This window comes from Castor canadensis, chromosome 1 (assembly GCF_047511655.1).
Source record: "Castor canadensis chromosome 1, mCasCan1.hap1v2, whole genome shotgun sequence".
In the NCBI taxonomy this organism is placed as follows: domain Eukaryota; kingdom Metazoa; phylum Chordata; class Mammalia; order Rodentia; family Castoridae; genus Castor; species Castor canadensis.
Window position 1 is genome coordinate 31,248,074 of NC_133386.1, and position 21,984 is coordinate 31,270,057.

Here is a 21,984-nt window from a genome sequence, read left to right on the forward strand (position 1 = left end):
ACCAGAAACTAGAGAAAAGGTTAGATCAAGAAGAATTAACCTAGAAGGAACACACATGCACAGGAAATTAATGTGAGTCAACTCCCTGTATAGCTATCCTTATCTCAACTAGCAAAACCCCTTGTTCCTTCCTATTTGCTTATACTCTGTCTTCAACAAAATTAGAGATAAGGGCAAAATAGTTTCTGCCAGGTAGCGAGGGAGTAGAAGGGAGAGGGAGGGGGCGAGGGGAAGGGGGGAAATGACCCAAACACTGTATGCACATAAATAAAATAAAAATTAAAAAAAAACATGTGGGTCTGGGAAGTGAGGAAGACTCTCCGAAACAAAAATGACAGAGGCTTTGAACCTGGTAATCATTAAAATACATATAACATTTATTTTGTTTTCCATTTGATTATAAACCAAATGCACAGTGATGCCTATATGCTGAAGAAAATTTAGAATATATGGTGATTTGGCAAAAATAAAACTGATTAAGTTTTATTTTCCAGAGAATACCACTTTCAACTTTCTGGTGCACATGCTTCTAATATGAAGATGTAATTTTGTGTGTACCCATTTGTAGACACGAACAGAGATGTTAGGTAATCCTACCTGCTGAAACAAATTCCAAGATATCATGGTTTAATTCCATACTTCTGAATTCAGTAAGTAGTTCAATATGTGTGTTTCATTTAATGATTTCCTTTCCTTCTTCTGGTAAGTCAAGAACCCAGAATCCTGTGGCCCCATCATCCTTAGAGTCTAGGGATACTCTGCATTTAGCCTGCTGCTGGAATAAGGCTGGACCTAAAAGTGACATAAATCGTTCCCACCCCCTTGCTCTGTTGGTTAAAATTAGTCACGTGGCCTCATAAAATGCAAGAGGAGCTGGAATGTAATCTTTGTTGGGTACCTAGGCAATGCCGCAGATGGGAAGCCAACTCTGTCTGCGATATATATTTTTAGCAAAATTGACTTTCATTTCATTCAGTGATTTCAAGATTTTTGAGGTTTAGAGAAAATTATCTATTTTAACTAGTATTCAAAATAGGACATAAATAGAATACTATCTAGTTCATTAATGAATTTTATTGAAAGCTTACTTGGAATCAGGCTCTGAACTAGTGTTGGGCTTATGAGTGTGAGCAAAATCAAATATTGTTTCTGCCATGATAGAGACTAGAGTCCCATGATGCAGCTCAAAACTGAGTAAACTAAAATCTGTTATCAACATTTCATCTTTAAAAAATGGAAGGATTCAGAACAAATGCCAGTATTTTAAGTTGAATAAATATAGATTCCTGAAAAGCCATCTTCAGGGGTCATTACTGTACCGTAGCCTTTTGTACTGTAAACCTAGTTAATATCTTTTTGATCATCTTAGCCCTGTAAGACCTTGATGACAGTTATCTCCAAGTCCTATGGCATCAAACTGGCATTTCCTGAGCAGAAAATGGTCTATTGAATAGACTTCTGACAGCATCCTTTACTGTCCTGATGTTTCATTAAAAATATGAAATCATGAAAAATTGTTAAAAGTTAAATAGGCTGGCTGCAGAAATTATCAGAGTCTCTGGTGTATGGGTGTGCATTTGAAAGTCCAAGAGAACTTGCACAGTATGCAGCATTTCCCAGATTCATTGATCACTGTACCATGTTGCAGTGGAGCAATGTTTGTCAAGGAACAACTCTGAGGCATACGACTTTTTAAGCAGATTATATTTCTGGAACAAGTTTTTGGAAGCTTCCAAGATGTTTATGACCAACTACAAATCATAGTCCAACAGACATCAAACTTCCTCTTGGGTTGAGTGGTTTATTTGATATTTTCTATTTTGCCAACAAATAAATAATCTATTATTTATTAAACTAGAGTGGTACAATTTACAGACAGAAAGAAAAGAATTTACATTTTAAAAAGGATATTCTAAAACTAAATTATATTACATGAATAAGGTGTTAAGAAATGTTGAAGAATAAGGCTAAATATCTTTGAAATTTTTCAGTCTTATAAATACATGACACTTTTATTTAATAAGTGATTTTAGTCCTCAAGAAAAGGCTGCATCTTAAAATCATACTGTATTTACCAAAACTGGAAGGAGAAAAAATTAGGAAACAAAACTCATGAGATGTGTTTAAATGACTCTTTCACCAGTCTTAATGTTTCAAGCTTCTATTGGTCTTCCATCACCAATAGCAAAATATTTCCCAGTGCTTTGTTTGGTCATCATCACATGTTAGAATTATTTTACCATATGGACAACTGTTAATGAAAGTTGTTTTGTTAGTGTCCCATCCATTACTTTTGATTAAAAAAAGCACAAGTACTACATGACCCAATCTAAGGTTTACTTAATGAAAACATTACTCCCAGTTTCTTTAATATTTTAGGTGAAATTTATGTAATTTGAAAATATTGACTATTGAAGTGAATACAAATGTACTACATAAGTCTGAACTGAATCACTTTCCCTGGCAACTCATTAAATATTGCCATCAAAATATTGTCATACATTTACACAACATTTTAAAATTTGCAAAGGGACTCCACAATATTTGTCATGTAATACTTAAACCTGCTCTTTTTAAATGAATACATATATTCAGGAAAACTAAACATTCGTTGTGTTCTATTACAATGATCATGGGAGACCTAAGTTCCAATCACTTTAAAAACTACATATAAATAAACTAGATTGAAATTTCTAGGTGAATTACACATAATCAAATAAATGTGGCAATCTCTCTTAAAAATTCTTTAATGACTGGCTACTTCATAGATCTCATGTTTTTGAAAAGGAAAGACATTCTATTTGCTCTTCTTTTTTCTCTTGGAAACAGTCTACTTTCATTAAAACTAACAAAAGTTAAGCATTAAACTGAACTTTTTTCGCTGTGTGATTTTTTTTTTTTCAAAAATGAGCACGGTTTTAAAATTTTTGCTGGTTTTTATGGCTTCATAGACTTTTTCTTGCAATTTGATTAATGTTCCTTTATATCATATTGACTGTTTCATAAGTTGCTTTCTACTTAAGGATATGTCTAAAAAATGAGCCTTTCCAAATAATCTAAATAAAATAGTATTCTAGTAGATAAAAATAAGGAAAAACATGGGGTACAAACTGAGTGAAGGGAGGGTGTTTGTTAAGCAAAAAAAGCATTTCTCCTCTGTGGCCACTAGAGGGCGATTTGCACCTCTGGCATAAATTCTGCCAATGCCTCAGTAGCACCTGCAGGTGGTGGGTTCCTCTGAGAATCTGCCCTAACTCTTCACAGCTCTGACTCTGCCTACTTCATTCCCTATTGCCTTTTTTTTTACTAACTTTAAATTCAAATTATGTTAAGGTTAAATTCTCTTTTCAAAGTTTTGACTCTTAAGATCAACCTTAAATTTCTCAACCTTTTACTGTGATGATTCTAAAATTCTTTTTAAAGTTTGCCAATTGTTACTTTACTGTAGATTGCATTTTGTACTTCACTTTGTATTTGAAGATTATTTGGATCTCTAGCTTTCTGTTTTCCTTGATCTCACTTTTTTTGGTTTGTTTTTAAATCTAATTCCCAGTCTTACTTCTGATCTAACCATCTTATTTATTGTTTGCTAATCTCTTTATTACTTAGCCCATGAGTTCTCTATTTTAAAAAGTTATGCTTCTTTATTTTAGTAACTGCACGAGGAAGGACTTGAATGGGACTACGAACAGTGACGAGAATGCACTCTATAAGCAAGGAAAAATGGGAGAATTGTTTCCTGGGATCTCTTTGCATCTGTCACTGGCTCCCTGTGAAGGACTTCCCAAGCCAGATAAGGATAATTTGCCACTGCACTTGCTTGAAGCCACTTACCAATCTTGCTAGGGGCACGAGCCCCATCATTCAGATGCATGTTGGATTTTCAAGTTTAGTGTTGCTCTAATGGAACATAAGAACTGTGTTCTTTAAACGTCATGGTCAACAGTTATAAAACCTCAGGATTTGTAATAAATGTCAATTTCATTCCCCCAATCAGAAGCCCGTATGGGTAGTATACTTGGAGCACTGAGCAAATATTGGTTTATTAAACCTGTTTTCTGATTAGCAGTTTTCTTCTATCATTTTGGTGACCACTAATTAGCTGGAGAAATTTTCTCTCTCCTTCTTTTAAATCTCCTATTTTTATGGCTAATAGAAATTTCCTACAAACTATCCCTTCCTTAATCGGTATGTGTTTGTGCATATGAATGTTGTAGGAAGTCCATATGCAGGCTTTTCATAATTTTAACTTTTCACCAATCCTTTGCCTTTGAGTCAGCAGATACTTCAACATACTTTGAGCACACTGGGGAACATTAAAGCTAAAACTACTGAAGAAAACAGTGATTACAGGGAGTTTTAAAAAGTCTCTTATTATTTAGTTCTTTTTGCTTAGCCAGCACAGCATTACTTCTCATGGCTGCAGAACATAGCTTCTTCTCACCTAAAATATAATTTTTAATTGTTATAATATTAGACATATATGTTGTGTGCAAGTAAATATTGTATTTGCTTTCAATGCTACTGATATTTTTAGAACCATCATATTTTCTATTTTATCTGCAGAAAAATTTATTTCAAATCAATAGTTCAAAAGATTTTAAGTAAGCTATGTCTACATCACCAATAAGAACATTATTTTTATATGGTATAGATCCACTCAACATTATCTAATTTATAAACCATACTTTTGAGTATTCATCCTTCAAGTGTGAAAAGGAAACTGAGGTGGAATGAGTGAGCAAGGGCCTGTGGAGAGGCCAGTCTTGGTTCTATACTGTAATTAATATTACACATTTATAGGAAAACACATTTTCTTTTTTTTATTCATTTATTCACATATGCATACATTGTTTGGGCCATTTCTCCCCCCTACTCCCCACTCCTTCTCTCTTCTCCCCACCCCCCCCTCGCTTCCAGGCAGAACCTGTTCTGCCCTTATCTCTAATTTTGTTGAAGAGAAAACATAAGCAATAGTAAGACAGACAAAGCGTTTTTCTTAGTTGAGATAAGGATAGCTATACAGAGAGATTCCTAATATTACATGTATGTACAAATGTGTTACAACCCAAGTTGATTCATCTCTGATCTTTACACTGGTTCCTGATCCCCTTCTCCTGTTGACCTCTGTTGCTTTAAGGTTTCTGTATTAGTTCCTCTGGAGTGGGGACATCAAATGCTTTCCTGTTTTGGGTTTTCTACCTATCCCCATATCTCCTGAATGTACTCTACTCTTATCATGTGACCCAAGTCCAACTACATTGCTGTATTTGCCCTAGCTCTAAAGTCCACATATGAGGGAGAACATACGAATTTTGGTCTTCTGAGCCTGGCTAACTTTGCTGAAGATGATGTTCTCTAGTTCCATCCATTTACTTGCGAATGATAAGATTTCATTTTTCTTTGTGGCTGAGTAAAATTCCATTGTATATAAATACCACATTTTCTTTTTTTTTTTCTTTCATTTTTCTTTTATTATTCATATGTGCATACAAGGCTTGGTTTATTTCTCCCCCCTGCCCCCACTCCCTCCCTTACCACCCACTCCACCCCCTCCCGCTCCCCCCCTCAATACCCAGCAGAAACTATTTTGCCCTTATCTCTAATTTTGTTGTAGAGAGAGTATAAGCAATAATAGGAAGGAACAAGGGGTTTTGCTGGTTGAGATAAAGATAGCTATACAGGGCATTGACTCACATTGATTTCCTGTGCGTGGGTGTTACCTTCTAGGTTAATTCTTTTTGATCTAACCTTTTCTCTAGTACCTGGTCCCCTTTTCCTATTGGCCTCAGTTGCTTTAAGGTATCTGCTTTAGTTTCTCTGCATTAAGGGCAACAAATGCTAGCTAGTTTTTTAGGTGTCTTACCTATCCTCACCCCTCCCTTGTGTGCTCTCGCTTTTATCATGTGCTCATAGTCCAATCCCATTGTTGTGTTTGCCCTTGATCTAATGTCCACATATGAGGGAGAACATACGATTTTTGGTTTTTTGAGCCAGGCTAACCTCACTCAGAATGATGTTCTCCAATTCCATCCATTTACCAGCGAATGATAACATTTCGTTCTTCTTCATGGCTGCATAAAATTCCATTGTGTATAGATACCACATTTTCTTAATCCATTCGTCAGTAGTGGAGCATCTTGGCTATTTCCATAACTTGCCTATTGTGAATAGTGCTGCAATAAGCATGAGTGTGCAGTTGCCTCTGGAGTAACCTGCGTCACAATCCTTTGGGTATATCCCTAGGAGTAGGATTGCTGGATCATATGGCAGATCTATGTTTAAATTTTTAAGAAGCCTCCAAATTTTTTTCCAGAGTGGTTGCACTAGCTTGCATACCAGCAGAGTACAAGGGTTCCTTTTTCCCCACATCCTCGCCAATGCCTGTTGTTAGTGGTGTTTTTGATGATGGCTAGTCTAACGGGTGAGGTGGGTGGAATCTTAGTGTGGTTTTGGTTTGCATTTTCTTTATGGCTAGAGAAGATGAGCATTTTTTCATGCATTTTTTAGCCATTTGAATTTCTTCTTTTGAGAAAGTTCTGTTTAGTTCAGTTGCCCATTTCTTTATTGGTTCATTAATTTTGGGAGAGTTTAGTTTTTAAAGTTCCCTGTATACTCTGGTTATCAGTCCTTTGTCTGATGTATAGCTAGCAAATATTTTCTCCCACTCTGTGGGTTGTCTCTTCAGTTTAGAGACCATTTCTTTTGTCGGAAAACACATTTTCTTGAAATTATTACACAGTGCTTAGTCTTCTAGGAACCATACTTTTTAGTACCTATTCTGATTGAAAGAATTGACATGAATCTTTGCCTTTCTTTCACTGTAGTTAACAGAAAGTTGATTTGAAGTTGACCCAAGTGCAATCACATCCTGCATAGCAATGACTGGCCAACTGCAGTGGTGTTCGTGTATGATGGTGGTTCCAAGAGATTTTATCACCAAGTGATGTCTACTGATCTCAGTTTGTGTAACTAGGATGTTTGCCCAACAATAAAACTGTCTATGAAGCAATCATCAAAAAGTATCCCCATCATAAAGCAACACATGACTAAAATGAAAAAGGCAGGATAAAATATTAAAAGTTTAAGAATCCTATTATAACATTCATTTAAAACTTCAGGTCAATTAGACTGCCTTAAGTAGATTAAATGAAAAGTTTTCAGCATTTGCTTTGTAATTTCTATAAAACTTAATGTAGTATATAGTAATAATTAATTAGGCAGTACTGGAATTTGAGCTCAGGACCTCACACTTGCTAGGCAGACACTTTACCACCTGAACCACACTCACAGCCCTTGTTGCTTTAGGTTATTTTTTTTTTTCGAATAGGGTCTCATTTTGCCCTGGTTGGTCTTGACTGCAATCCTCCTGTTTACATTTTCCAAGTAGTTGGGATGACAGGTGCATGCTATTCTGCCCAGCCTATTAGTTGACATGGGGTCATGCTAACTTTTGCCTGGTCCGTCTTCAAACCAAGATCTTTCTGCTCTCAGTCTCTCAAGTAGCTGGAATCACAGGCAAGAGTTACCATGCTTTGCCAGTAATTTCATTATTAATGTTAGTTATGTTATCACTCTGAAATACATAATTTTACATTATCACCAATCATGCTTTAAAAGAATTGTCAAAAACTCAATAGTTTAAGAATACATTTTTAAAACATCTTTAAAATATTAATTTAGAATGTTTTGTGCCTATGCAAAAATAGAGCATATTTGCCAAACTAAATAAATAGAGCTTTTTATATAAAGTTATTTCACAGGCTATATTTATTGTTGGAAGAAAAACTCAGAAAACAGAATTATAAGACTAGTTTAAGGTCATGTTTTTTCGCAGGACTCACTTTGTTAAAATTGATGTTATTTGGCTTCATGAACTCAGAAACCTACAGGATGGATGATAAACCACTGCCTAGGTGACTGGTACCCCAAATTACAAAAATAGAGCATTATAATTTGGTAATAGGAAAGGCAATACATTAACTCTTGTTATTCTTTCCTTAGAAAGATGAAATGCAGTTGGAGGAGATGAACTGGTTGGTGTATTGACATGAAAGAACAAGAGTATCCACAAAAGATCATGGCATTAAAAGGGAGTTGACAATCTTCTCTCCTATTTCCTTAGTCAGCACTAGAGGCTACATAGACTACACTACCAGTAGTTCTCAAGGTAATATTTGCTTAATTCATTCTCCCATTACCCATAAAAGTAGCATAATATTGATTCCAGTGTCAAGAAGCTTGCTTATGGGGGGGAAACTCTAATTTAAAATTCAAAATGCCTTTACTCCTAACTTCCCCCTAAACAACAGAAGCATTTTCTTTCAGTCTTTTGAACTACAGGTGGACAAAGGTATTTGATAGTAGGTCAAAGGATAAGAATAGTCTTCTGTCTCTTTGTGGTGGACACAACCCTACCAAAGAACAGAAAGGTTTACACATCATTGGAGTTTTCATTTAATTTTAAAAAACATGAAGTGCCACTGTGCAGGCAGATGCCCAGGTACCCACAGAAATATACTCTTTGTTGGAGGGCCCAGTTTTCTGCTCTGGCAAAAAGAATGCACACATTTCTTATGCATTGCTGGTGAGAATATAAAATATTTCAATCACCTTGAGAAAAGTTTTGCAGTGTCTTATAAAGATAAGCATCCATTTACCGCACAACTCAGCCATCACACTTTTGGATGTATATACTGGGAAAGTGAAATGTTATGGTCACATAACAACCTATCTAAAACTAATAGGAAGAACTGGCAAGATCTCAAATGTCTTCAGTGGATGAATGAATAAAGGAAACTGGAGTATACATAACAAATGAAATAATCAGTAATAAAAATGAACGGACCATTGATACACACAACAGCTTCAATCTCAAGAAGTTTGCATAATAACATGATTCCACTTTTTTTATAACCTGATCACAGTGATACAAAATGATGGCCAATGTGTCAGTGGTTGCCAGGAATTAGGATTGAGCTATTGATCTCACTATAAATGGGCAAAATGAGATTTCTTTGTGATGGTGGAAGAATTCTGTATCTTGACTGTGACACTGATTACATGAATATAACTCATGGAACTACATAACCCCAGATAGTACATGCAAATTATGATAAAATACAAGTCTTGAATTTAGTTAATTGTATTAAACCAATGCTTATTTATTGTTTTTGACATTGTACTATGCTTATATTCGATGCTATCAAGGGAGAATATAAAATATCTAATAAGTATAATCATAAGCAAAGTTTTTATTTTATGCACGAAATTAGCAATCCAGTGGTGATCTTCCTTTCCTATGTACTTGCTGGTTTCCATCTGGTATCATCTGCTTGTCAGATTCCCTTTAACATTTCTTATAGTGCAGATCTGTTAGTAACAAATTCTTTCAGCTTTGCATTCTGAAAGTTTTTATTTCACCTTCTTTTAAAGAAAAGTAATTTTGGTCAGGTAACAAACTCTAGGCTGAGTTCTTTTTCTTCTAGTGCTTTAAAGATGTTACTCTTTTGCATTGTTTCTAATGAAAATACATCACTTTTCTGTCCATAATAAGTCTTTTTCTCTGACTGCTTTCTATTTATCATTAATTTTAAGAAATTTAATTAAATATGCTCTGGTATAATTTTCTTTATGGTATTGTGCTTGGGATTTATTGAAGATCTTGGATACGGGGTTTAAAGTATTTCATCCTAGTTGGAAAATTTTTGTTTATTTTCTCCTTGGATATGCTTTCTAACTCCACCTTCCTGTTTCAGGGACTCCAGTTACCAGTATAATTGGTCACTTGAAGTTGTCTCATAGTACATGGGGTTCCACTTTTTTCAATGTAGTCTTTTTTTGCTCACTGTATTTCACTTTGGAGAATTTCTATTGCTTTATCTTTGTCTTTAAATTGAATATTTTCTTCAGCAATTTCTGTTAGACTATTATCACCATCCAAACATATTATAATTTGCATATTTAGAAATTTGAAGTGAATATTCTTTTTATTTTTTGTGTCTCCATTTAACATGCTCAATTTTTCTGCTACTGCCTTGAACATATAGAATATAGTTAAAATAATTCTTATAATATTCTCATGTATTAATTATATCACCTTGAAATCTTTAGGTCATTTTCAACTAAAATACACCCACACACACACATACACACTCATTATGGACCATATTTTCTTCCTTCCTTGCAGGATTTTTTTTTAAGAGAGTGTCTTACTGTATACCTCTGACTGGCCTAGAACTATCCCCCTACTTCTGTCTCCTCAGTGTTGAGATTACTGTAATGAACCATCATGGCTGGGCTTGCAGGACTTTTCTAAAATGATTTTGAATAAATGTCAGACATTTTGAAATGTGTCTAATTGGTTTCTGGATATCTTTGTATTATCATAAACATTCATGGATTTTTGTCCTGGAATATTCTTGTTATTTGGAAACAGTTTAATCCCAAGATCTTGCTTTTAAACTTTGTTGATGGAAATTGAACAACATTTAGTCTAGGGTTTGTTCTTCCCCACTACTGAAACCAGATCTTTTTTAGTATTTTAACCAATGTCCCACTCATTAATTATGGGTTTTCCACTTGAAATGTTGGAAATAGGCACTAGCATTATTCCCAGCCTTATGTGACCTCCAGACACTTTTCCTTCTAATCCTTTCTGGCAGGCTGTCCCTCTAATTTCAGCATGAGCTGAGTCTCCTGCAGGTACCTGGAGTTTTGTCTCTGCATTTCTTTCCTTTCTACCCCCCCAACTCCTGACTGCCCACTCTGTGTGTGTGTGTGTGTGTGTGTGTCTCAATTCATGTGGACTCTAGCAGCCGTGGCTTTTCAGTCTCATTTCCTCAACTGATGGGCAGAAGTCTAGGCACATACTTAGGAAATTAATGAATTTGCAAACTAACAAACCTCTTATGGGTAGGTATCTAAGATTACCTGCTTCTTGCCTGAATCTTTCTTTTTCTAATAAGTGAGTAGCTAGTAGCTAGCTGCTCCTTGGGGCTTGGACAGGAATGAAAAGCTTCCATCCATTTTATGGGGCCCAGCTTGAAAGAAAACACCAGGGTGAGGACTGAATAGAAAACCTAAAAACATAAAGGCAGAGGCCAAAGCAGATTGGGTCTATTCCTAAAAGACCAGCTATCCAAACAGAAGGAGCCAGCTATAGGTTTCCTTTCCTCAAGAAAGGAATTACTTACTCCTCATCTGTTACCCAACAGCACCATGCACTGGTCATTTTTGGAGAATTTATATTCTTTGTACATATTTTTGTACATGATTTTTGCCTATGAACTCCATGAGAAAAAAACACTGTATTATCTATTATATCTCATTTGTTTCTAACATACTGTCAGATGCAGAGAAGGTGCTGAATAAATGCATTTCTTCCATGAATTTTTTGATGAAAAGTCAGGTTGCTTCAGAGACCAATTTCATCAAACATCCCTGTGCATTTAACTCAATGATAAGTGCCTCCTTCTTTCTACTGCATATATTTCTCCCTTGGCTGTGTCTCTCTCTTATTCTTTCTTACTCTTCCACCCTTTCTTAAATACTGCCCACTACTTAAATCTGAGCTACCAAATTCAGGAACTATCATGGCTAAAATGGTCATCTTCTGAATTATGATAAATTTTGGAATGAAGAGATCTTTGGCCAAGTTCAAGAATGCAAGCCTTAACTAAAGGCTTCAAAATATATCTCTGTTTAAAGAATTTTTGAGCTGGCCATACAACATGTGTGCATGTGATCCAGCAGGTTTCAGGTTTAAATGTCGGTGTATCAGAGTTCTGTTTTCTCCTGAAGGTTCAATATTGTATCATATCATCCCTGATCTCCAAACTGGTCTAGATACAGCAACTTAGAGATGTCTACTCACTTCTAATTTCTTATATCCCTATAGAACTCATCTTGTTCCAAAAATTCTGTTATTATCTATTTCCTTTTAAGTGAATCAACATCACAATTTTCTGATTCACCTAAACTGAAATTTGGAATCATCCTAGATTACATTCATTTTTCCAGTCTTCACAATATGTCTGTCCCTGTGTCTGAAATGACATACTCGTTTATGAGTTTAATTCAAGTTCTTAATATCTTTCATCTGGTCTTTTGCCACAGTTTCCTTGTAGGTGGCTCCAAAACCTGGACATAAGTCTGAATCACCTACGACACGTCAAAATAAAAGACTCTAGTTCCCACCTCATTCCCACAGAAGCACAACCTGAGAGGGTGGACTTAGAGCACTCACAACTGGTTATTGAAAACACTGTGGTGAATTTTTAAACTATGCATCTTTGGTATTCTTTACTGTCGCATTGTATCACTCTGTATTGCTCCATAAACCCACTGACACCTGTGCTGTTTTCTTCTTCAAAAGAGAATGCTCCTTCCTCATGGGAGAAAGGAGGATGGCAGTTCATGGTGATTTAACACAACCCAGAAGTCCTAAAGGTAGGATATATTAACAATAAAATGTATAAGCTCAAATTGCAAAATAAAAGTAATATGAGTTAGAAAATTACTCAGCTAAACTCAACAGAACTGAAAATCTAATTAATTAAAACATAAAATAATGAGAAATCACATTCCTCAAAAAATAGTTTATCTTTTTTTTTCATTTTTCTTTTATTATTCATATGTGCATACAAGGCTTGGTTCATTTCTCCCCACTGCCCCCACCACCTCCCTTACCACCCACTCCACCCCCTCTCTCTCCCCCCCCAATACCCAGCAGAAACTATTTTGCCTTTATTTCTAATTTTGTTGTAGAGAGAGTATAAGCAATAATAGGAAGGAACAAGGGTTTTTGCTGGTTGAGATAAGGATAGCTATACAGGGCATTGACTCACATTGATTTCCTGTGCGTGGGTGTTACCTTCTAGGTTAATTCTTTTTGATCTAACCTTTTCTCTAGTACCTGTTCCCCTTTTCCTATTGGCCTCAGTTGCTTTAAGGTATCTGCTTTAGTTTCTCTGAGTTAAGGGCAACAAATGCTAGCTAGTTTTTTAGGTGTCCTACCTATCCTCACCCCCTCCTTGTGTGCTCTCGCTTTTATCATGTGCTCATAGTCCAATCCCTTTGTTGTGTTTGCCCTTCATCTAATGTCCACATATGAGGGAGAACATACGATTTTTGGTCTTTTGGGCCAGGCTAACCTCACTCAGAATGATGTTCTCCAAATCCAACCATTTACCAGTGAATGATAACATTTCGTTCTTCTTCATGGATGCATAAAATTCCATTGTGTATAAATACCACATTTTCTTAATCCATTCGTCAGTGGTAGGGCATCTTGGCTGTTTCCATAACTTGGCTATTGTAAATAGTGCCGCAATAAACATGGGTGTGCAGGTGCCTCTGGAGTAACAGTCTTTTGGGTATATCCCCAAGAGTGGTATTGCTTGATCAAATGGCATATCGATGTCCAGCTTTTTAAGTAGCCTCCAAATTTTTTTCCAGAGTGGTTGTACAAGTGTACATTCCCACCAACAGTGTAAGAGGGTTCCTTTTTCCCCGCATCCTCGCCAACACCTGTTGGTGATGGTGTTGCTGATGATGGGTATTCTAACAGGGGTGAGGTGGAATCTTAGCGTGGTTTTAATTTGCATTTCCTTTATTGCTAGAGATGATGAGCATTTTTTCATGTGTTTTCTGGCCATTTGAATTTCTTCTTTTGAGAAAGTTCTGTTTAGTTCACGTGCCCATTTCTTTATTGGTTCATTAGTTTTGGGAGAATTTAGTTTTTTAAGTTCCCTGTATATTCTGGTTATCAGTCCTTTGTCTGATGTATAGTTGGCAAATATTTTCTCCCACTCTGTGGGTGTTCTCTTCAGTTTAGAGACCATTTCTTTTGATGAACAGAAGCTTTTTAGCTTTATGAGGTCCCATTTATCTATGCTATCTCTTAGTTGCTGTGCTGCTGGGATTTCATTGAGAAAGTTCTTACCTATACCTACTAACTCCAGAGTATTTCCTACTCTTTCTTGTATCAACTTAAGAGTTTGGGGTCTGATATTAAGATCCTTGATCCATTTTGAGTTAATCTTGGTATAGGGTGATATACATGGATCTAGTTTCAGTTTTTTGCAGACTGCAACGAGTTTTCCCAGCAGTTTTTGTTGAAGAGGCTGCTATTTCTCCATCGTATATTTTTAGCTCCTTTGTCAAAGATAAGTTGCTTATAGTTGTGTGGCTTCATATCTGGGTCCTCTATTCTGTTCCACTGGTCTTCATGACTGTTTTTGTGCCAGTACCATGCTGTTTTTATTGTTATTGCTTTGTAATATAGTTTGAAGTCAGGTATTGTGATACCTCCTGCATTGTTCTTTTGACTGAGTATTGCCTTGGCTATTCGTGGCCTCATGTGTTTCCATATAAATTTCACAGTAGATTTTTCAATCTCTTTAATGAATGTCATTGGAATTTTGATGGGAATTGCATTAAACATGTAGATTACTTTTGGGTGTATCGACATTTTTACTATGTTGATTCTACCAATCCATGAGCATGGGAGATCTCTTCACTTTCTATAGTCTTCCTCAGTCTCTTTCTTCAGAAGTGTATAGTTTTCCTTGTAGAGGTCTTTCACATCTTTTGTTAGGTTTACACCTAGGTATTTGATTTTTTTTTGAGGCTATTGTAAATGGAATTGTTTTCATACATTCTTTTTCCGTTTGCTCATTGTTAGTGTATAGAAATGCTAGTGATTTTTCAATGTTGATTTTATATCCTGCTACCTTGTAATAGCTATTGATGATGTCTAGAAGCTTCTGAGTAGAGTTTTTTGGGTCTTTGAGGTATAGGATCATGTCGTCTGGAAATAGGGATATTTTGACAGTTTCTTTACCTATTTGTATTCCTTTTATTCCTTCTTCTTGCCTAATTGCTCTGGCTAGGAATTCCAGTACTATGTTGAATAGGAGTGGAGATAGTGGGCATCCTTGTCTGGTTCCTGATTTTAGAGGGAATGGTTTCAGTTTTTCTCCGTTAAGTATAATGCTGGCTGTAGGTTTGTCATATATAGCTTTTATAATGTCGAGGAACTTTCCTTCTATTCCTAGTTTTCTTAGAGCTTTTATCATGAAATGATGTTGGATCTTATCAAAGGCTTTTTCTGCATCTATTGAGATGATCAAGTGGTTTTTGTCTTTGCTTCTGTTAATGTGGTTTATTATGTTTATTGATTTTCGTATGTTGAACCACCCCTGCATTCCTGGGATACAGTCTACTTGGTTATGGTGAATAATCTTTTTGATGTGTTGCTGAATTCGATTTGCCATTATTTTGTTGAGGATTTTTGCATCAATGTTCATTAAGGAGATTGGCCTATAGTTCTCCTTTTTGGAGGTGTCTTTACCTGGTTTTCGGGTAAGTTTAATACTGGCTTCATAAAATGTGTTAGGCAGTTTTCCTTTCCTTTCTATTTCGTGGAACAGTTTAAGGAGGGTTGGTATCAGTTCTTCTTTAAAGGTCTGATAGAATTCAGCAGAGAATCCATCAGGTCCTGGACTTTTCTTTTTGGGGAGACTCTTGATTGCTGCTTCAATTTCATTTTGTGTTATAGGTCTATTCAGGTGATTAATTTCCTCTTGGTTCAGTTTTGGATGATCATATGTATCTAGAAATCTGTCCATTTCTTTTAGATTTTCAAATTTATTTGAATATATGTTCTCAAAGCAGTCTCTGATGATTTCCTGGACTTCCATGGTGTTTGTTGTTATCTCCCCTTTTGCATTCCTAATTCTACTAATTTGGGTTTTTTCTCTCCTCATTTTAGTCAGGTTTGCCAGGAGTCTATCGATCTTATTTATTTTTTCAAAGAACCAACTTTTTGTTTCATTAATTCTTTGTATGGTTTTTTTGGTTTCTATTTCGTTGATTTCAGCTCTTATTTTTATTATTTCTCTCCTTCTATTTGTTTTGGGATTTGCTTGTTCTTGTTTTTCTAGGAGTTTGAGATGTATCATTAGGTCACTGATTTGGGATCTTTCAATCTTTTTAATATATGCACTCATGGCTATAAACTTTCCTCTCAAGACTGCCTTAGCTGTGTCCCATAGGTTCCGGTAGGTTGTGTTTTCATTTTCATTGACTTCCAGGAACTTTTTAATTTCCTCTTCCATCGATGATCCATTCTTCATTAAGTAATGAGTTATTTAGTTCCCAGCTGTTTGCATGTTTTTTGTCTTTACTTTTGTTGTTGAGTTCTACTTTTACTGCATTGTGATCAGATAGTATGCACGGTATTATTTCTGTTTTCTTATATTTGCTGAGGCTTGCTTTGTGCCCTAGGATATGATCTATTTTTGAGAAGGTTCCATGGGCTGCTGAGAAGAATGTATATTGTGTAGAGGTTGGATGAAATGTTCTGTAGACATCTACTAGGTCCATTTGATCTATTGCATATTTTAGATCTTGGATTTCTTTATTGAGTTTTTGTTTGGATGACCTATCTATTGATGATAATGGGGTGTTAAAGTCTCCCACAACCACTGTGTTGGCGTTTATATATGCTTTTAGGTCTTTCAGGGTATGTTTGATGAAATTGGGTGCGTTGACATTGGGTGCATACAGATTGATGATTATTATTTCCTTTTGGTCTATTTCCCCTTTTATTAGTATGGAATGTCCTTCTTTATCTCGTTTGATCAATGTAGGTTTGAAGTCTACTTTGTCAGAGATAAGTATTGCTACTCCTGCCTGTTTTCGGGGGCCATTGGCTTGGTAAATCTTCTTCCAGCCTTTCATCCTAAGCATATGCTTATTTCTGTCGGTGAGATGAATCTCCTGTAAGCAACAAATTGTTGGATCTTCTTTTTTAATCCATTTTGTCAAACGGTGTCTTTTGATGGGTGAATTAAGTCCATTAACATTAAGCGTTAGTACTGATAGGTATGTGGTGATTCCTGCCATTTAGTTGTCTTAGTTGTTTGAAGGTTTGATTGTGTGTACCTAACTTGATGTTACTCTCTACTGTCTTGCTTTTTCTTATCCTGTGGTTTGGTGCTGCCTGCCTTTTCATGGTTAAGTTGGGTGTCACTTTCTGTTGCAGGATCCCTTGCAGAATCTTTTGTAATGGTGGCTTTGTGGTCACATATTGTTTTAGTTTCTGCTTATCATGGAAGACTTTTATTGCTCCATCTATTTTGAATGATAGCTTTGCTGGGTAGAGTATCCTGGGGTTGAAGTTATTTTCATTCAGTGCCCGGAAGATCTCACCCCACGCTCTTCTTGCTTTTAATGTTTCTGTTGAGAAGTCTGCTGTGATTTTGATGGGTTTACCTTTGTATGTTACTTGTTTTTTCTCTCTTACAGCCTTCACTATTCTTTCCTTAGTTTCTGAACTTGTTGTTTTAATGATGATATGTCGTGGAGTAGTTCTATTTTGATCTGGTCTGTTTGGTGTCCTGGAGGCCTCTTGCATCTGTATAGGAATCTTTCTCTAGATTTGGGAAATTTTCTGTTATTATTTTGTTGAATATATTATGCATTCCCTTCACTTGCACCTCTTCTTCTTCTTCGATGCCCATGATTCTCAAGTTTGGTCTTTTGATGGAGTCAGTGAGTTCTTGCATTTTCTTTTCACAGGTCTTGAGTTGTTTAACTAATAGTTCTTTGTTTTTTCCTTTAATTACCATTTCATCTTCAAGTTCTGAGATTCTGTCTTCTGTTTGTTCTATTCTGCTGGATTGGCCTTCCATTTTGTTTTGCAGTTCTGTTTCGTTCTTTTTTTTGAGGTTTTCCATATCCTGGCAGTTTTCTTCTTTAATGTTGTCTATTTTTGTCCTGAGTTCATTTATCTGTTTATTCATTGTGTTCTCTCTTTCACTTTGGTGTTTATACAGTGCTTCTATGGTTTCCTTTATTTCTTTTTTTGCTTTTTCAAACTCTCTATTTTTGTTGTCTTGGAATTTCTTGAGTGTCTCCTGTACATTTTGGTTGACCCTATCCAGTATCATCTCTATAAAATTCTCATTGAGTACTTGTAGTATGTCTTCTTTTAAATTATTCTTGTGGGCTTCATTGGGTCCTTTGGCATAGTTTATCTTCATTTTGTTGGAGTCTGGATCTGAGTTTCTGTTCTCTTCATTCCCCTCTGGTTCCTGTACTAATTTTTTGCTGTGGGGAAACTGGTTTCCCTGTTTTTTCTGTCTTCCCGTCATTGTCCTTGGTGTTGTTACTGTCCCTGTACTGTGTGCAATTAAGTATTTTCTAGCTTGTAATAATAACAATGGTGATATTTAGAATGGAAGGGTGAGCTGAGATGGAAAGCAAGAAGTTAAAGAAAAGGGGAAAACAAATATACAGACAAGAGGGAGAAAACAGAACAAGGTATCAGACAAGAGAGTTTCAAAGGTATAAAGAGGGAGTGTTAGTGGACTAATCGACAGTAAGCTGAACAGACATTAGAGAGACAGAGAGAGGATTGAAAATCAAAGATAAAAAAATAAAAAATAAGTAAATGAAAGAAATATCTATATATAAAAATGAATTAAAATAAAATGGAAAATAGAAAATTAAAAAAAAAAAAACCAAAAAACTTCCAAGTTTATATGCAGTGCAGTTTCAGTCTTAATAATTTGGGTGTCCATCTCAATCTCCAGTCCTGGAGTTGGTGCCTCAGATGTTGTTCTGTAGTTGTCTCATCAGAGGGGATGCATAAAGTAGAACAAAGCTACACACTCACACACACACACACACACACACACACACACACACACACACAAGCCCCACCAAGTGTCCCCAGTTCAAATGCAATACAGTTTCAGTAAGTTTATTGGCTTGCAGGTGTAATTCGGTTGTTCTCTCATCAAAGGTAGGGAGAAAAAGAAAAAAAAGCATCTGGAGACAGTTCTGAGAGTGGTATCTGCAACTGTGGCTTGCCTGCCTGCTCTCAGCCTGTAGCTGGCGGCGTTATTTATGCAGATCTCTGGGGTGAGCTTAGCACCCACCTGGTCCCACAGGCTTTGTTTGCTCAGAGTTCTCCTGTGCGTGAACCTCTGCTACAGGCTTTCCCCTTTCCAAGCACTGGGAAAGGTGACACTGCCCCCGCGTTGTCAGGCCTGCGTGTTTATTTACAGTTCATGTGGGAGGTGGGCCTTCCCCCCCTCTCCTCTGAAGTTTTCCTCCCACTGCCACTTTCACAAGCTTTCCTGCTCCTGCTTACTGGGCAGTGCTGCTGCTGCAGGCCGCCATGTTTGTTTACAGTTCACCTGGGAAGTGGGTCTTCACTCCTCTCCTGTGGAGTTTTCCTCCCTCCTCCACTCTCACAAGCTTCCCCACTCCTGGTTGCTGGGTGCGTGCCCCGCTCCCGCCAGAGGTTCTCCGGCCGCCCGGCTTGTTTATTTATAGTCCCGGGAAGAATTCCCTTCCCCCAATCTTCAGCGCTCAGGGTGCCCCACCCTTTTTCCAGCGTGTCTTAACTTTTTTTATTGCTTAGTATTCAGTTTCTCTTTTTTCCCGGGTGGAGGTCAGTCTGTCCAGGGGGCTATGCTGCTCTGGCCCAGGCTTGTCTGTGGGGCTACCGCGGTACCACAAAGCTCACTTGGTCCACGTCTTCCCAAGCCGTATGGGCGCCAGCAACTGGGGGCCCCTGGGGCCCTCCTCATTTCTCCGTTTAACGTGAAGTGGAGATTCTCTGTGCTGGCTGGAGATGTGGAGGGGTCAAAGTTATGCATCTTCTCAGTGATTATGCCTGCAAAGTGTGTCTCCAGCATCTCTCCAAGATTTCACTATAGGAGGGTCGCTTTCTACTTCCTACCTCTAGCCGCCATCTTGGAATGCTTCTAGTTTATCTTTTAATGTGTTTTGGTTGAATTGTCATTGATGGATTGTTCAAAATAAGACTTCCTATCACTGTTGTTAAGAGTTGTAACTTAGTACTGAAAACTTGCAACACTGAGAAAATGAGCACTGTCCATAACTGAGTGGAGACTGCTCAGAGACTGGCAGAAATCCCAAAGACACAATGAAATGGCTATGTCATTGGTCTAACATTTGACCATCTCTAATAAGAAAACATTCTCTTAAAGTAATAAACATTTGTGGGTAGTTGGGAAAAGAAAACTAAAGTAACAGTTGCAACGTTTCTTAATAAAGTATCTTCTTATAAGAAATATTCTATATTCCAAATGACAGCGCTGACTGCCAATCAAGTACTAAAAAAAGAAACTTGACTGGCAGCTCGGCTGTACTTGAGAAAGAGGCACCCTCGTGTGACCTAAATGACAAATGACTTCAAGTTTTGATCAGTAGTCATCCCATTAGTTTTCTTGACTTTGGAACTACTGAACTCATAATGGGTTCTCTATTTCCCCTCCATCCCAATTCAAGAGATACGTTTCTTTTCCAACTGCTGGAACGCTCTTTCAGGGAGACCTGTTGCTGCAAGTGAGAATTTAGGTTCTTTTTGAGTGAACTGCAAGCACAGTGTCCTCTTGTGGTAGGTCTGTCACTGCAAGAAATACGCAGTGGCATATTTCACTCCTGAAGAAATCCAAAGACTAAGGAAGGACTTATTTAGCTGGGTTCTTAGTTAGATAAGAGTAAGAAGTTCTGGTGATGATTTAGTGTACATCTTAACAAGATAGAAGAAAGGATTTTAAAAGTTCTCACTAAAGGAGAATATTTAAGATCAATGTTTCACCTGATTTACTATATGCATCGCAAATATTGAAACATCACATGGTGCCACAGTGCTTTGGACCATTTTTATGTATCAACTCAAATTTATTTTATGAAAAGGACTTGAATATTGCCATTATGGTTGGGTGGGTATTGAGGATCTGTACAGGAATCTCAACTGCAATATTAACGAACTTTCTATTTTCTATTAGTATTACCTAAAACAAACAAGAAATTTCATCTTACCAAAGCCTTTTTAAAAGAAATATATTATAAAGTGTTGGTTTTGAATCCAAACAGTGTTTCCTTCAAGTGTGCTTTGTAGGTTAATAGGATCAGTTCAAAATAAAAGCATGATCCAGTATTTTCACTTTGAATTAAAGCAAACAATAAAACTTCCTCAAATTTATTGTCAATAACCATTTGTGAGAAGTGCTGCTAAATGTAATTTTTCTATCTTGAGAACGAGAACTGTTTAACAGATGTCTGGCCTAATAAAAACTTAATGGTTTCACCAGATGTTATTTAATGAACAGAAAACATTTTATTATCTGTCTGCTAGGATTCAGATAAAACCTTTCTCATGAACTAGATAGGTTAGGTAATGAAAGTTATATAAATTAATTCTTATGTTTTAAAAGCACTTGAAGGAATTTTACTATATTAAAAGATAAACTTCTTGCTTTCAAGGACTGCACTAAATAATGAAGGAAGTTGCTACCATAATATATATGTATATATTTATGTGAAATGAGTCTGATTTTCATAGAGTGGATTTGTCTAAAAAGAAAGCATATTTAATTTAGGTTTTCATCAAAGGAAATAAAATGTTATGGATAATTTTCCTGTTTCCTCAACCTTCTAAAGTGGAGTATAAGTAAAATTTTAACTTGATCTAAAATTGCTTGCATAGGGTGACTGTTTTCTATGGTACAATCCTGCCTTTTGAATAGTTATTGGAAGGCAGAAATTTGAGATCATAACAGGTCCAGAAATGCAAGGTTTCCTTTTCTATCTCCTTTGTCCAGACTTTAAGACAAAGTCTTCAGCACAAAGTAAGGGACACTGCTTCTACCCTAGAGGCTGCTGCTGGCTGTTCTACAGCTTCTGGGAACAACTTAGGACCTGGAAATTAGCAGACTTATTCTGGGATGATTAAACTCTACATACAGAGATATACAGGCATAGGATTTTGCTTCCTTTACTTGTGATCTGCAAGACTAAACTAAAGGTACGTCAATTATAATAGCACTTTAATTCAGAAGAATATGGCATGCCAACAGCACTTCTGCTCTTTCGCACAGGAGTGTGGTGCCTGTTTCTGGAGCACAAAATTAGAAAGAGTATTTATGTGTTTTTTTC